Source organism: Opisthocomus hoazin, chromosome 3, assembly GCF_030867145.1.
Source record: "Opisthocomus hoazin isolate bOpiHoa1 chromosome 3, bOpiHoa1.hap1, whole genome shotgun sequence".
NCBI lineage: Eukaryota > Metazoa > Chordata > Aves > Opisthocomiformes > Opisthocomidae > Opisthocomus > Opisthocomus hoazin.
Window position 1 is genome coordinate 35,083,284 of NC_134416.1, and position 16,548 is coordinate 35,099,831.

At 39.1% G+C, this 16,548-nt stretch overlaps 1 long non-coding RNA gene across 8 annotated transcripts in view; it reads right to left on the reverse strand.

Annotated features, from left to right (window-relative positions):
* Nucleotides 1-8,318: 8,318 nt before the first annotated feature.
* LOC142360838 (uncharacterized) overlaps nt 8,319-16,548 on the reverse strand; it is a 39,854-nt gene continuing 31,624 nt past the window's right edge. For 6 of the 8 annotated variants that reach the window (XR_012763413.1, XR_012763416.1, XR_012763415.1 and 3 more), the window contains 2 exons: nt 10,748-16,172; nt 8,319-9,319 (listed from right to left, as the gene is read on the reverse strand). This is a non-coding gene — a long non-coding RNA (uncharacterized LOC142360838). The remainder of the gene's footprint in view (nt 9,320-10,747; nt 16,173-16,548) is intronic. The other 2 variants (XR_012763417.1, XR_012763418.1) reach the window with 2 other exon arrangements.

Here is a 16,548-nt window from a genome sequence, read left to right on the forward strand (position 1 = left end):
GAGGCACCCAAGCTCACCACATGGAAATGCCCACAGATGCATTTTATGAATAGCAGGACTAGTCAGCTCACAGATACTGGAACACAAACACAGCCACACTGGCTTGGATCTGAGCTGTTAAGTCCACACAGTGCTACATCATCCGGACTTACCTGTATGGATCAGCTCCATATCCAAGCTTTCTACTGTAACATAACTTTGTTTGTGGTGTAGTAATTGTGTTTTCTTTGAATTTTAAGATAGTGATAGTTTTGCATTTACAAATATATTGTGTTTAAAGAGAACCAATTTTTCAGAGAAGGATTTAGATTTTGAATTAGTACACTCCTACGAAGTAACATAGACTTAGTGTAGCAACTGTATTTTTCAGTGTTGCATTTAATTAAAAATCTCTTGTATTCTTAGTTGTTGAATATTTGTTATATTCCTGAAAAAAAATTGCTTTCCAATGAAAGTGGGTCAAATTGTAACCAACTTCTTGTTAAAAATTCATTATTGCAATAAATACTTCTATTTTAATTTGCCACGGCTTCCAAAATCTTGTTATTTGTTATTCACAATTTATGTCGGTGGGTTTACAGGCCATGGAATAACAACTGAAGACACAAGAGTACATACTGCCTGCCTGAATTAGGAGGATATCCTTATACCAAATAAGGCTAGTGTAGGTAGTTGTGTAGCATGACTGCTCAACACTGCACAGAGGCTGTGGCAAGGAGGTTAGCTAAAGCTCTCAAGCAAGCACGTCTAGGCTGTAATTTAGGCAATCATCAGCTTGTTCTTGAAGCCAAACATATCTCTTGTTCTATGATTCTATAATCTTCAGCTGATAATTGGAGATAACAAAGGAGAAAGTGTGGATCCCTGCTACTCAATGCATGCATGCACATACAACTGAGGGAGGTGAGAATAGTATTATCCATTTCATCGGCCCTTGTTACGTTGCTGCTGTGTGACAGCCATTTGGTCACGTAAGCTTTTCCAGAACTGCCCAATCCTGCAAACCGCCAGAGTAGTGGGATTTATGGCCAGTGCAAGTTAAAGCTGTCTTTGAATAATAAAAGGTCATTAAGTGCTCAGCTACAGGCACCACAAAACAAGAAGTGTGAGCGCTAAGAGTTACATTAGCAAACAAGGAGGCAGCAGCCCAGTCTATTATCTGGTATAAAACGATGGACATGCAGATGGGGTCTAAATGAACACTGCTCACTCTCCATCATTGCCACCAAAAGGAGTGTCCCATATTCGGTGGTTAGAAGGATAATGAGCAGTGGGTTACTAATTGCTATTTGCTGCACTCAGCTGACACAGGACCAGATGAAATGAATCCCTCAGGCTAAGCAAATTCATAAGAAAACTATTTTTGACTGCAGGCCATCTGTGGCTGTAACTGTTCTGTGGGTAGCAGCTTCTACAATACTTGTTTGAAATTACTGAGTAAGTTAGCAAGAGATTTGGCCTTCAGAGTATTTTTAGCTGAATCACTGAACTGGTCTGCCAGTTTACTGACTCCATCCAGCATTTCAGTCCTCAACACATTCATAGGTAATAAATACCAAATGCTCAGAGTGAGATAACTGAAAACAGCAGTAGGATGATAACCAGAAAATAGCAAATCTAATTAGAGAAGCAGGGAAGTAGGGACTTCTTACAAACTATATGCTATTCCTGGGAAAGGTAAGAGCTTCAAAAGTCCTAAGATAACCACTGTCATCATCTGAGCACTGCTGATGGTGTCAGAACTACTTTTCTGTGGTCAGCAGTGCCAAACCGAGGGAGGTCCTCCTGCTGTCTCACAGCTCACTGCCTGCTCTGAATTCTCACCCTAGAGCAGAATGAGTTAAACTTCTCTTTTCCACACAGGGGAAAATCCAACATTGCAAAACGTGATCTTGTGCCAACACTGAATGAAAGAAATTATCTTCAGCTTTTCCTCTGAAATGAACATACAAAAAATACTGCAGAAGAAGAGATTCATTATAGAGCTCTGAACATTAATTTTGGCTTTTTGTATTATTTTTCCATCATTGACAGCATCTAATCTCTCATGCATATTAAGCACCCACTGCTATTGCAGGCTTTTTATTTAAGACAATTAAACCAGTTAAAATATTTTATGCTTTTGTTGTTAAAAAAATTTATTAGAATCTTTAAGACAGCTGCTACCTAACAGTGACTGAAACATCTTATTTGCTAGATCAAAGTTTCTTTGTGTCAATATTGAAATAATTTGCACAACCAGGAAACATTTTAGTGGTAGAGAAACAATGACTAAACCCATTTTTAAGGGATAGATAGTGCAACAAAAACCAAAATGATACAGAAGTTCTTTGAAGATCTGAGCCCAAATTCTTAAGTGATGAATAGCTCAAACAAGAGCAGTTTTTCTTAACAGTTGAAGTGTTTCTTTTCATCTTCTGTTTACAAAAGAAAAACAAAGAAAAATATTTGGCTGTCAAAACTTTCCCTTCTATATGGCTAGATGCCAAATTGGATGTTATATGATCTATAAGATAGATTACTAATGTGGATTAAAGTGAAGTCTGTTGTTCCTCCCTTCACTCACTCTGCTGTATTAAGTGACCTGACTTACATTATAAGCTAATGACGAGCACTAGGGTTTATTAAGGTGGGACGCTCAAGATATCCTGCATTTCTGTACTTCATGGAAAGAGGGGCTGCTGTAATACCATGTGATTTGATACACTAAAATTTTTAGAAATCAAATGTCAGTGAACAGGAGAAAACACATCAGAAAACAGTATTTGTTCATAGCATATTTGGTCCTTAATCCACACACAACCTGTTTGTTTATTTCTTTGTGTGACAGAAAATGTTACAGCTTTTTACGTCTCTCTCTCTGCATGCACACACCTAACCACAGCCACACTCATGCATGGTTTATAAAACTCCTCTTATTGACCTTCTATTTAGTGCCCTTTAATTTCATGTGTTACTGAGCTTCACTAAAATGTGGCAAAGTAAAAAGAAAAAAAAATTCTGAGCCCTCCATCACTTGCAGTGTCTCAGTCAAGTGCTCTTTAACTCTTCTGTGCTCCAGGCTGAATAATACCGGCAATGTACTTTCAGTTTCTCATTGTAATATAATGATATTTTCCCCTACAGAGACCTATAATCCACTATTGCTCATCTAAACTATTATCCACAGGAGGTGCTTTTTAACCTGAGAAAGAGGAACTATTTTTGAGACAATTGATATTTAGTATTTGTGATTAGATCTAAAATGGATCAATGCAGAGATCATTACTGGTTACAAAGATACATTTTGAATCATCACAGAAGTTCACCAGAAAAATATGGGAAAAAAGAATTAATCCCTTGTTTCTTGGAACTTTTGTCTTACTTTGGTAACAAGAAAAAAGTCACAGGAACCTTGAAACTTGCAGATGACATAAAGTCCGGACCCACCTGTGTTTTCAGTGTGCTTTCATCATTGCCTGTCACGGTGATCTTGACAAAGTGACAATCGCATGCACTTGCATATAAATCTCCCAGACTTTCTCATCTAGGTCGAATGGTACTACTTCCTTATGGCAGTCCTGTGAATTTGATTATTTCAATATTTGTAAAGCTTTTTGTAGACAATTGCAACATCTGACCATGCTTGCCCTGTTTGTCTAACAGATGCCATGAGCAATGCTGAGCAGCCAAATGAAGCAAGTAATCTGCATGGGGTGTGAATGCCTTCTTCTACCACACACGTTGAGAAGATGACAGATGCAAGCTTGTCCAATTTTCAAGCCTTAGTGAGCTGAGAAGGAAACCCTTCAGTAAATATCATCTCCTCCTCAAGCAGAAAACCCATAACTCCAGCCAGAACAGGGGCTGGAGACAGGTAACTTCATTTTTAGAGTTTTTTACCATCCTGAGAACTAAGGAAATTAAAAACTTCTGTGACAAAGGAACAAATCCCTTCGGAGCAAGAAGTTGTGGAATAGATGAAAACACACTATATGAACAAGATGTGTGGCTCATGGTTACAATACAATATTCTTTGATGTGTTTCAACAAGATGTCTGAGTCATAACTGGGAACTGTGATGAATAACAAAGCAACAGCTAGAAAAGGTCACTTAATATTCCATCTTGTAGCTCAGCAACTCTCACTAGTAGCGTTTTAGGGATATTTATTAGGGATGCATAACTCCTCCGTTAACTCCAGTAAAGGAATGGAGGAGTGGCAGGGTGGGGGAGATTTCTTCGCAAACCTAGACAAGCTATGGAAGATCACAGGGACTTTTAAAGACATTCACATTCAAGCTGAATGAAAGTCTACCCCGATGGTTTTCAAGCATAGCCACCTGCAGCCATGAAGCATTTCAGGTGTTTTACAGGTGTTTTATATATAATGTGTATATATAAAAATGGGTGTGCATGTGTATATATGGGTACATTACATGTGACAATAATGCATGAAATTTTGGGGTGGAACATGGGGAATGTGGTAGCTAATTGAGGCATCAGAGAGAAATAAGGCAAAATGATGTTACTGCCTGATTCAGTATTTGGCAATCACTAGTGCTCAGTATACCTGCCCCAATAAAACCTACTCCATAGCTATAACTGGCCCTAAAACATATTCTGTGCCTGTGACGGTTTTCCCCAAACTTGCTGGTCCTCAGGAAACAAAAACAAGTAAAGCATTGCTTTGCTTTACTTACAGACCCATGGAAGAAAATGCATCTGCAGAAAGCAAAGTACCACAGTTTCAGAAGCTGTAGGTTGGGGGTCTCTGGTTTATGATACTGGCAATGAGCAGAAGCAGCTCTGTTTTACCTCTCCTTTAGCAAAGAATCTCCAGCAGCAACATTTCACTTAGCATTGTGCTGAGCTACAGGGCTACACTAACGTCAGTTCTGATATTGACATGACTTACATCAGTCAGTGGGACTGCTTGTCAGTGGCTTATGATCACAGGCACCTAGGAGTCCGACTAAACGAGACCATGCAGGCATGACCACTGCCTTCCACTGCAGGAACTACTTCAGCAAGCTTTGAAGATCTTCAGTATGCTGGCCTACCCCAAGCTTTCTTCATCTGGAGGATCTGACAAAAGTTGTTTCAAATCTCTACTGCTTCTATTTTTTCAGGAATTCTGATCCTATCAGAGCAAGGCCATGCCCAATGTGACAAATCACGAGCCAGCATAGCAGATGTTCTTCACTGGATTCAGACACCACCTTTGATCAAGCAGTGTGGGTATGGTCAGAAAGACAGCAAGCCTTCCAAGTGGATGAAGTTCACGTGTAACATCAGAGCCACAAGCCAAAAGAACAATTTTGTTCTTGCATCCACTCCTCAGCAACCTGATTTCCCTTAATAGTTATCACTGTTGTGTTGAATCTTAACTACAGGGCATGAAGATTGCGACATCGCTAAAGGAACACATATGGCCGATTAGTATCTCCATATGAAAGTTAATAGCTTACTAGTTGCACAGGTTACTTTAGGGTAGCTGAATGTATAGATTCAAACATTTTCAGGACTAAGGGCCTGGCTACTTCCCATGGGATGATATTTACTTGCAGTCATTGTGACAACAGCTCTTTGCAGGACAGTTTGTGAATCTTCAGCAACTTCAGACAGCCTGTATAAATGCTTTTAAGTGGTAACTACAAACAAGTCTCTGTTACTGAGTTACGTCCAAACCCCATGAACTGCTGATAGCAGAGTATTCACAGCCTCGCCCTCCTCTGCTTGCGGCCCAGGAGCTAGGCTGCTGCCTTGCCTCTCGCCAGCACTGCCGCGGCCAGGGGAGCAAAGCAAGACGCAGACTGCAGCGCCAAAGGGGAGAGAAAGAAAGGGACTGAGATACTTGTATGCGTGTGTATCTATCGGTGAACACACACATTGGATTTATTTGCCTCTAAAACAATCTTTAATGATTTAGTACTTCCAAGTTACACGCACTCATCCTGGACTTGCGTCACTGAAATCAACTACTGGCAGAGGGACAGAATCAGGCCGGCGTGAAAGCATATTCCCAGCTCTGTTCTGCTCATTGACACACGCAGAGTGCTCTTCACTGTCTACTATTGTTCCCATTGCTTGCTGGGACCTGTTTTATATTAGAATGCAAGTTGCTATGGCGAAAGTGTGTGTACTTGGCCATACCCACATCACCCTGATCCCGGCTTGGGGCTTGATTGTTTTTATCGTGAGTAATGTGTGATGAAATTATCCATACAACCAAAGAGAACAAATATCATTAGGCAGTTTCTCAACAACCTGCAGGTGGGAATTATTCATACAAATAATTCAGCAAGCATTCTGTATGAAATATTTGACAAATTAATAAGGCCTTATGTGTCACTAACTATAGGCAAAGCTGTCCATGGCAAACTTAAATAGAACTCTGTCTTGTGTGAAAAGGCTTTATTTCCAACTACTAACAACTTTTCTAAATGTTAACTGTTTTAAATTAAAGTTTTCTATTCTACCTACTAACTGAATTGTAAATTTTTTTCCCCCTAATGTTTCTGTCTGAAAATTTCAACCATTTCTGAGAATGAGTTTTAGAGAAAAAAAACCCTGCTGTTTGGTCTTCTATGAAAACATTTTAATAGTATTCAGGGTTTCTCAATTTGAAAGGGAACATCATGCTCTTTACCATGATCAAAAACACAAATCCAAGACAGTTCTGCTAAGAAACATTTAGAAATACTTCAGTGAAACCTGCGTGCATCATGTATATTCCTTGAGGGTGTTTGCTGAATATATATTATTATTGTTAGAGAACTTAACCAGGGAAAAGAAGTCATTTACTTTCTGGTTATTGACTGAAGAAATAGATATACTTTGCTAATTATCAAAAATTAGGAGGATCCAAAGCACGTTGTTAGAGCTGGCATGTTAGTGATTTGTATGTTAGTGACTACAATGTATGTTAACAAGATCAAGCTAACCCACAGTCCTGTAACATAAAATGAATGACCTTTCTTCTCGTCTTTTGCACAGAAGCAATTCCATATTCACAAACTTATTGGAAAATGTGGGCAAATCAATTTGTCTAAAGAAAAAGGTAGTCAAACACTTCCCTGATGGAGATAGCATAGTTGCTTACCTAGAAGTATAGTACAATTATGAAAAAAAATCAATATACTTGTCCTCTGGTCTTGTATTCAAAACTGAAAGCATTTCCATCCCCCAGGAGGGCTTTGCGATGTATTACCTTAGTGCAACTAGCAGCAATTAATGGATTTTGCAAACTGCTATTTATGAATCTTGATATCCTGTTTCTTGTAGCTCCTTTCCAATCACATCTATGATTAAAAGCAATCATATCTGTCAACTCCTCATCATATCTGACTCCTCCTCAGTAGCACACAATACTCAGAGGGCTGAATGTAAAGTCTTGGGCTATACCTACACCAGTAAATAAAATTAAGTGCAAGCAACACCACGGCTTACATTCAAATGGCTGAACTCTTTTGTCCTTCCTATACCCTGTGCTATTCCTTGCTGTGTCTGAGCAGAGAGCTTTTTTGGCATGGACATGGACTAAAACTGTTCCTTGGAGCATGTTAACAATTTAAAAGAATAAACGACTCTGGGCAGCGCATAAGCCCAAGCACGGGTCATCCTAAGTGTGCTGATAGAGAGGTAGCCCCAGAGTCTGAATTCAGTTCCCTTTCCTCTCCTGAGCAAGAGTGTAGCCCGAACCAGAGATCACACTTGGGGAGCAGTTTCTGACATACATCACATTTCTCTGCAGGGATGCACACAACATCTCCTCCACACATTTTCAGTGACTTCTGTTGCACTGAAAACTGTAGTTTATCTACAAGTCACAACCTAGCAAACATGATTACCTGTATGAGTAAGATGTAGCTTCACTTCTAACATTTGTAACAGTTATAATAAAGTTGTCACAGACACTGACTTTATTCCTGATGGCAGGTGAACCTGAAAGCAAGAAGCCTTCACGATTTAGACAGGACTGGCAAAAGAAAGACACTAGGGCAGTATATCTACAGTAGGACAGTGTATACATATTTATATATCCTTTTTTTGTGTGTCTTTGGGTTATTTGCAACAAGATTGTACTTGCTTCTGAGAAAAAAAAAGGTCCCAATTCTGATCTTACTGAACATGCAGGTTCTTGCATTGGAATGACATAAAACATCAAGATTATAATTTCCAAGGTTTATGCAGAAAAATTTCCAGAAATGTTAATGCAAACTGCAAGACAAATGTAATACTAAAATTAGCATCTAAAGAACTGCAGAATATACACAAAGAAATCTGAATTCTGTATTACACTCTTAATGTGAGTGATGAATGACAAAGACCAGCAGAGTATGAGATAATAGGTTTCTAGACACAATTTACTTCATGCAAAATATCATGAACAATCCAACTTCTATCCTTCCTCATTACGGAGAGAGGAGACAGTAGAGTTAGTTTGGTTTTATGTATGTTCGTTTACTGTACAATTTACTGTTGAAAGTCTTAGAGAGACACAGTGAGTCAGTGTTCAAGGCATCACAGAGCTGGATCAAGATGTAACAGTACCTTAAAGTCAAACTATCCTACAAGGTCATTGAGGGTTGCACAGCCCTATCAGGCACTTTAGGTGAAATATCTCTGCCTCACATCCTCTGTAAATCTAGCCCCAGGAACAATTTTATCAATCTTCTATAATCTGATTTTTTTTTTTCTGGGCTTGAGACATCACTGCTCCATGTCTGGAGGACTCAGTAGAGGTGTTATAATTGGACTAAATGTTAGCAAAACAGATACAAAATACAAATGACACAGAATTAACAGAAAAGTAGTTCTTCAGAAGAGACAGACCACAGGAAAAGCAGAATATATTCCTTATTTCTCAACCTAGTAGTTCCTGATCAACAGGGTGTATCAGAGAAGACAACTGCAAAGACATTGTGGCTCTACACACTTTTATTACATTTCCTTTTATTAAAGAGAAATTCCTTCCTTTTCAAGTTACCAAATCACTGTAGACTTTGAAGTTCAAGTATTATCTGCCAAATATTCAGAATACACAGGCTCAGATAAATATCTCCATAAAACTATCTGTCTATTTTATACATTGATATTCATAGGGAAAAAAAAAAAAATCAGGACATTTTTCAAAACCTTCTATTTCTGTTATGGGGACCAACCACAGAAAAGCTGAGAAACTCAGCAATGATTCCCTTGGATACGGTCTGCTATTTGTAAAGGTGAGCATTCAAAAAGATAGCTCGTGAATGAGCCCAAACTCGTTCTGTCTTCAGCAAGACTTGCCCTTTTTTTCCGGCTTTTTTGGCTGGATTTTCTTCTACTTCTGAGAAGTTCTGAAGACAAGAAAAAATAATGATAATCATAATTCTGCGTGCAACAGATAGGTGTCTGGGTTTAAAAAAATACTAGGCAATTTAAAATATTTCATGCTGTCAATATTAACATTAAATTATAATATTATGAAATTGCCATGTAATATTCAAAGCAATGATAGAACACTGGAGAGGTCTATTATTATAATAAAAAAAGCACATGCAATGACATGCTGCCGTTCTGAACACCACAATTTGTTGGCCTTGATTCAGCATAAGACTGAAGCACATACTCACTAGGACAAAGCCTGAATGCTTTGCTGATTGGCACTTCATTAAAATTGAGGAAAAGTGTAACCTGCTTTTTTTTTTTTTAATTCAAGAACTGTGCTATGAAAATTATTTTCTTTTCCATTAGCTGAATGGAGGAAAAACCAGGTAGAAGCTAGGATTTTCCTAGTTCATACAAACCATACATGAAAATATAAGCTTAATTTACACTACATAATCTTTTCTAAAACATGCAAAGAAAAATATCTATGAGTGTCTTGTTGTCCCTTGCTTTCCTCTCCTTTTTATTTCCAAATACAATGTTTCAGCTAGGATTTCCTTAAAAATGACCAGAAAAAATCCTCTGGGGTTGGTGATGATTTGGCAATGTCCTTCGTTCCCCATCTGTTCAGCCTTTTTTCTCCTGTCTCGGAGCAGAATCACTAAGGTAACTTTCAATGCCAGACTAATGCTCCCTAAGAGCAATCCGACAGTGCATATGTGACTAAGTGACACATCTTATACTTTGCAAATTTTAAACTGTGAGAACTAAAGGGATTTAATAGTGTTTATTGCTATTTAGAGTCCTCTTCTTCTGTTTGTTCCTTCTTCCTAACCTTCCTTTCAATCCATAAACCTATACAGAATTGATGGATTGCACAATTTTGCTCGGGAGTATATCCATTGTTTTAGGAAAGGAAGAGTTATTTTTCAAAGCACTTATCCAGAAACTTGGCTGAAAGAGGCCCAATCACAATGGTACTCTAGGTCCCTTAGGACACTTCCCTTTTGTTCTAGAAAAGAAAAGATGCTGTAGAATATTTAATTAAAAAAAAGAAAAACACCAGAAAAACAAAAAAAGCCCACCAAAACCTACAGATGGCAAAAAAAAAGCTAACAGACATTGGGATATTTTGCTTTTTTAAATAATTATGTTCCCAAATGGGGTACGACAAGTATGTTGAAGAGATGTTGTGGGTTTGTGTGGAAAGTTTTAGGTAGTTGGGCAGCTACAGGGGTGGCTTCTGTGAGAAGGTGCCAGAAGCTTCCCCCATGTCTGACAGACTCGGGGCCAGCCGGCTCCAAGCCGGACCTGCTGCTGGCCAAGGCCAAGTCCATCAGTGACGGTGGCAGCGCCTCTGTGATAACATAGCTAAGAAGGGGGGAAAAAACCCAAACCTGCAGCGGGACAGAGGAGTGAGGTCATGTGACAGAAACAACTCTGCAGACACCAAGGTCAGTGAAGAAGGAGGGGGAGGAGGTGGTCCAGTGGTCGGAGCAGAGATTCCCCTGCAGCCCACAGAGAAGACCATAATGAGGCAGGTTGTCCCCCTGCAGCCCAGGGAGGTGCACGGTAGAGCAGATCTTCACCTGTAGCCCATGGAAGGGACACCATGCTGGAGCAGGTGGATGCCTGAAGGAGGCTGTGACCCCATGGGGAGCCTGCGCTGGAGCAGGCTCCTGCCAGGACCTGCGGACCTGTGGAGAGAGAAGCAGGTTTGCTGGCAGGGCTTGTGACCCCGTGGGGGACCCACGCTGGAGCAGTCTGTTCCTGAAAGACTCCAGCTTGGAGAAGTTTGTGGAGAACTGCAGCCCGTGGGTGGGACCCCATGCTGGAGCCGGGGAAGAGTGTAAGGAGGATGGAACAGCAGAGACAATGTGTGATGAACCGACACCAACTCCCACTCACCATCCCCCTGCACCATTCGGGGCAGGAGGTAGAGAAAATTGGGACTGAAGTTGAGCCCGGGAGGAAGGGGGATGTGAGGGGAAGGTGTTTTTAAGATTTGGGTTTATTTCTCATTATCTTACTCCAATTTGATTGCTCATAAACTAATTTCCCCAAGTCAAGTCTGTTTTGCCGGTGACGGTAACTGGTGGGTGAACACTCCCTGTCCTTATCTCGACCCACGAGCCTTTCATTGTGTTTTTTCTCCCGTGTCCAGTTGAGGAGTGGCAGTGATAGAGCAGCTTTGGTGGTCACCTGGTGTCCAGCCAGACCAAACCACAACAAGAGAGCAACTGGATGCTTGACTAGCTCTGAGTGTCCTGAATTAACATCTTCTTTCATTTCAGGAGTGTAGCTCTGAGATGAATCTTCTGATCATCCCCACTTACCAGTTAAGATTCACACAGGAAGCAGGCTCTGAGTGCTCAGCCTCAATTCCTTTCAGATGAACCAAACCCGAAAATGTGCTCCCAAAGCATGTTCCTCCAACCCCTAAAATGATTAGTCCACAGACTGTAAAGCTGTAAAATTCCCCTAAAATGCATATGGTACAAATGTCAGATCCTTAGCACACATTCATTTGCCCTCCAAATGCTTCTGTAGCGCTGATTGCCACTATGAACCTTGCCTCTATGGCCACACTAGCATACAATTTGTGCACAGTCATGAAATCTATTTGTGCAGATAAGAAAGACTTTTGCCTATGGTCATTCTGGGAAATCAGGTTCAGTGAGTGCTCTTCCTCTGAAGCAGTTGCTCTCCAAACGCTGCAGGTCAGTATTTCAAAGCATGTGACAGAGACCTTATAGCTGAGAGAAATGAAGGCAGAAATTCTGGGTTTATTTAATCTAATTATTTAATTTAAAAATGAAAATTTTAAGATTTTTTTTTATTCGTATATAAGGATATGTCTAACAGAAACTACTGTGCTGAGATTATCTTTGTCACAATTTTCATTGTTGTTGTTATATTGACATGAGTAGCTGCACACTTGTCACTATCTACAATTGCAAACTGATGAACCAACTACCCATTTGATTAAAAAGCATATTTGCAGAGCCACGTTCAATATGCTTCCATATGCCTATAAAGGGAAAATCACAGCAAACTACTGTAAAACCTCATCTAAATCTCCAAAAGCGGTCAAATTCTTGTTTGTTGCCAACATGTGTGAACCCAGACATGATGTCCAAAAGAACAGCATTCAGGACAAGTATATGTTTATGAACACAAGAGAATGGTCAGAGAAAGCTGGATGAATTACTCTATGAAATCAGCAGTGCCTCATTATGTAGCAGAGTTTGGCATAAACAAGCACTTCTGTGTACAAAACAAATGGAAGAGGTACGTGTGAGTTGTTTCAAAAGTTGAGGTCGTGATAGTTGTGTATTATATTCCAGACACTTCCGGGAATACAAAAGTATAGTTGGGCTGGTCTTAAAAAAAAAAAAGTAGGTAAAAAATGGAGTCCATATTTTCACTATCTTTGTGAAGCACACAGGTAAGAGCTAAAAATAGTTACTAATAAAAGTTTTGTAAAAAGAGTATTGCTCCTTGTGAAGAACAGAGATGGAAGACAGAACAGTATGACAGCAGATCAATGTGCACAGCTAATTAGGAAGAATTTTTAAGTCAGGAAAATGTCTTAAGAGTGGGAGGAAAAAGTGTTGCTCTGCTGCAGACATCTCGCCAAGAGGTAAAGGTCTAGATTTTTATGCAACAAATTTTGGTGCAAGCAGTCAGCATACTGTAGAAATCAGCTTGCATTTGTAGGAGGTTGAACAGGAAATAATGTAATAGGTCTTTTTCAATCCATATATTCTTTTCTTGCAGAAATTCACTTTTTAAAAGAGGTCTGTAAGTAGGTCTTTACCACGCTAGTATAGTGAAGTGTTGATCACTGTTCTGGCTCTGGAACAGTGATCAACACTTGCAAAACTCAACAAAGAGTATGGTCTTGAGTATGACCAGAGGGCTTGTTTACAATAGAAGAAATGTAGTTTAAAGTGACTGGCTTCTCAGCTCTTTTTAGAAGGATATGCTGAAATTATTTCAGAAAAACTATAAAATATGAAGAAAGATCAGAACACTGAAGTACACTTCTACGGATTCTTTCATTATCTTGTTTCAGACCTTTCATACTCCTGACAAAGACTGCTCTGAGAACAGAAAAGTCCCACGTCAATATATTCTTCTGACAAGTACTGTAGGCTGAAGTGAGTGATTAAGTTAACTTAACCTGTGTTAGCGTCTTTGGAATATTGTTGTCTTTTTCCCCAGCGATGCCACTGCATGGAAGCTGATCAAAGTAAATAAACATCAGGTGATCTCTCATACTCTTGTGGTTTCAATGTTAGATTGGAACATGGTTTCAGTGGCAGACACTATACAAGATACACTGTTATATATGAACAGTGATTTTATGAAGATGAAGGAGAAGACTCCAAAGACTACAAAGAAGTCCCCAAAGGTCTTCAAAGAAGAAAAAACTCTTCACATTTTCAGACATATCATCGTATCTTCAGATTCATCTTTTTGATTACACTTGTAGGTTCATTTGATGTAGGTAAGTCCAATTATACAAGACTCCAGTCAGACCCTTATGCACCAGAAAGTAGATCAAATCTGCTCCCTTAGCCTTGCTAGCTGCCTTTGTCCTCCGTCCCCTCAATTTATTCAAGCGTCTTTTACATGGAGGTCTGTGATAGGGAACGTGTCATTTTACTGAAGTGATATTTAATAGATTAAAACAATTAAATGGCATTTTGGCAAAGATGTCTTGGACTGGAATTCATATATGGTGACTGATAGGATCAGGATTTAGGAACAGAACTGCTGAAATAACATCATTAAAAATGCTCCAACGTGACTGGAATTACTAATTAAGGACCAAATTAAATTCAGCTTTCCCTGATACTCAAAGGCATCAGCCTTTATGGAGCTTTTTTGTTTGGTGGGTTTGCAGCTTTTTTCTTGCAACACTGTGTTGCTTTTAGGTTAAGTACTTGCATTACAGTACCTTTAGTTTATAATGGCATTCTAGGAGAGCTGTCAGAAAAGCTAGGGTCGCTTGCTAGTTCAATGACAACATGTTTTGTTGAAAAGCCTCTTAGGAGTCTTGTATCTGTTCTGCTAAGACCATAAATGTCTGTGTCCCACTGTATGGCACTTTGTCCTTCGAGGCTCCAGGACGGTAAGTCCTGGTGAATGCAATTCCTCTTAAAAGACAGCAACAGTCCAACAGTGGAGAAAAAAACCCACCACTTTTTCAAAGACATACTTAGACACAGATATCACTTTTCAGAAATGCTGCAAAGGACTTAAAATTAAAAATCAATTTAATCATAATCCTAGAACCCCATATTCTTTATACCGTACATTAATCATTAGCCAGTCAAAAAATTCTCCTTGTTTGCTCCAAAGAAAAAGTATAGATTACTTCAATATTTTGGCATTGTTTTTTAAGCACCATGTTTCCCTGTGTGCAAAAAAGTTCCACATCAACAAAACATTTATCACAGATCCACCAGTACATTCCATAATGGTGATTTATACTTTTATATGAGACTAATTGTGGCCATCTCACTTTTCATAAATATATGTAGAGTTGACACTTCAGGACAGAATTTTTCAGGTGATGTTTCAATTGTCCATGCAATCACACTACTATCCCTGAAGGTACTTCAGAGGTGTGTAGACGTGGTGCTTATGGACATGGCTTAGTGGTGGACTTGGTAGTGTTAGGCTAATGATTGGACTCGATGATCTTAAGGGTCTTTTCCAACCCAAATGATCCTACGACTCTGCTGCCATAATGGCTTTGCAAAGGCAATTGTTCTAAATGCTCTTTTCTGGAATTTCACTGTGAAAGGAGTCCACAAGTTGGGGTTATTTGTTTTGGGTTGGGGACAAAAAAAAATCCCAAAACATTTTTGTCTTTGGATTCATTCCATGTGGAAGAACTTTTGCTCGTGAGGTCAGAGCAGAAGGACAGCTGTGGATTGCAGAAGGATCACTATGCGCACTGCGACCCAGCAGCCCTGCTTATTGGGTGCAGAGGCAAGTTGGAGGCTCCTGTTAAAATGGTACATGACTGGAGAAGCAGCATCAGGGGCTTTGCAGATGTAGTGTCAGAGATCATGACAACGGCCACAGGAGTATTGCAGGAGCTGACTGTAATTCAGCTCCTCTGCAGTGCCCTCCACAAGGCTATTTTACCCTACTTGGGAAAAAAAAATAATTCACTCTTCATTCATATTCAAAAAGATGGAGCTTTTTCATTTCTAGTTCTCCAGATTGTCTATGTTCATTGTTTAAAATTGGTCACCCAGCACCAGTATATTTATAAAAACTGATTAATCACATCAATCTAGTAGTTGGCTTGTTTATGAGGTTTGTCTGTGATTTACAAGATAGGAAATTAAACTTGGCATAGTAAGTAAAATTTGATTGTTACTATTTCAATCATTAATTGTATCTCGCCTGCAATTTTCATACTGTCAAAAACATATTCCAGTTTGTAATTACTTTAATAGCTTTTGTTTATTCCATCGTATTGTTTCCTCTTAACTTTAAATCAACAAAAGCTCTTTTTTGTTGCCTTTTATAAGAGAATGTTTAATTTTCCTAACATGAAGACTATAATTTCATGATAGAATTACGATTAAAATGCTGATAATCCATTCCAAGGAAGTGTTTAATTAGTTGGGCTGGATTGAACCAAGTGTTCTGGAAGAAAAACTGAGGACAGCGAGTACAGTATTACTTACCTGATATTTTGGCATCAGTATGGACTTCACTTACTTTTCTGCCTTGGATTTTCAAACAGTCCTACAGATGCAAAACTTGCCTGCTTACATACAGCCTGGATATTTCCTATGCAGAAACAGAAGTTTAAATGTATAACCAGTTCCACATACTAGTATGCTTCCTATGCATCTGCAGTTACTTATCTCTAATTGCATTGGTCTAAATCTACTTAGAAAATTACTTACCTTCTGACATTGTCTATATAATCATAGGAAAATGTAGCTGTAAATGCCCCTTACCCCAGTAGTTTGGACACAAAACATGCACTTCCCATCTATTTTCCAACAATTTTTTTTCCACTTCAATATGAAGTACAACTCTGTTCCTTTACAAGACAATATATTTTCCATACAAATATAATGCAAAAGCAAAATATTAAGGATACTTTATGAAGTGTCATCTTTAAATTGTAAGTGAAATTGGACATATTACAAAAAATTAA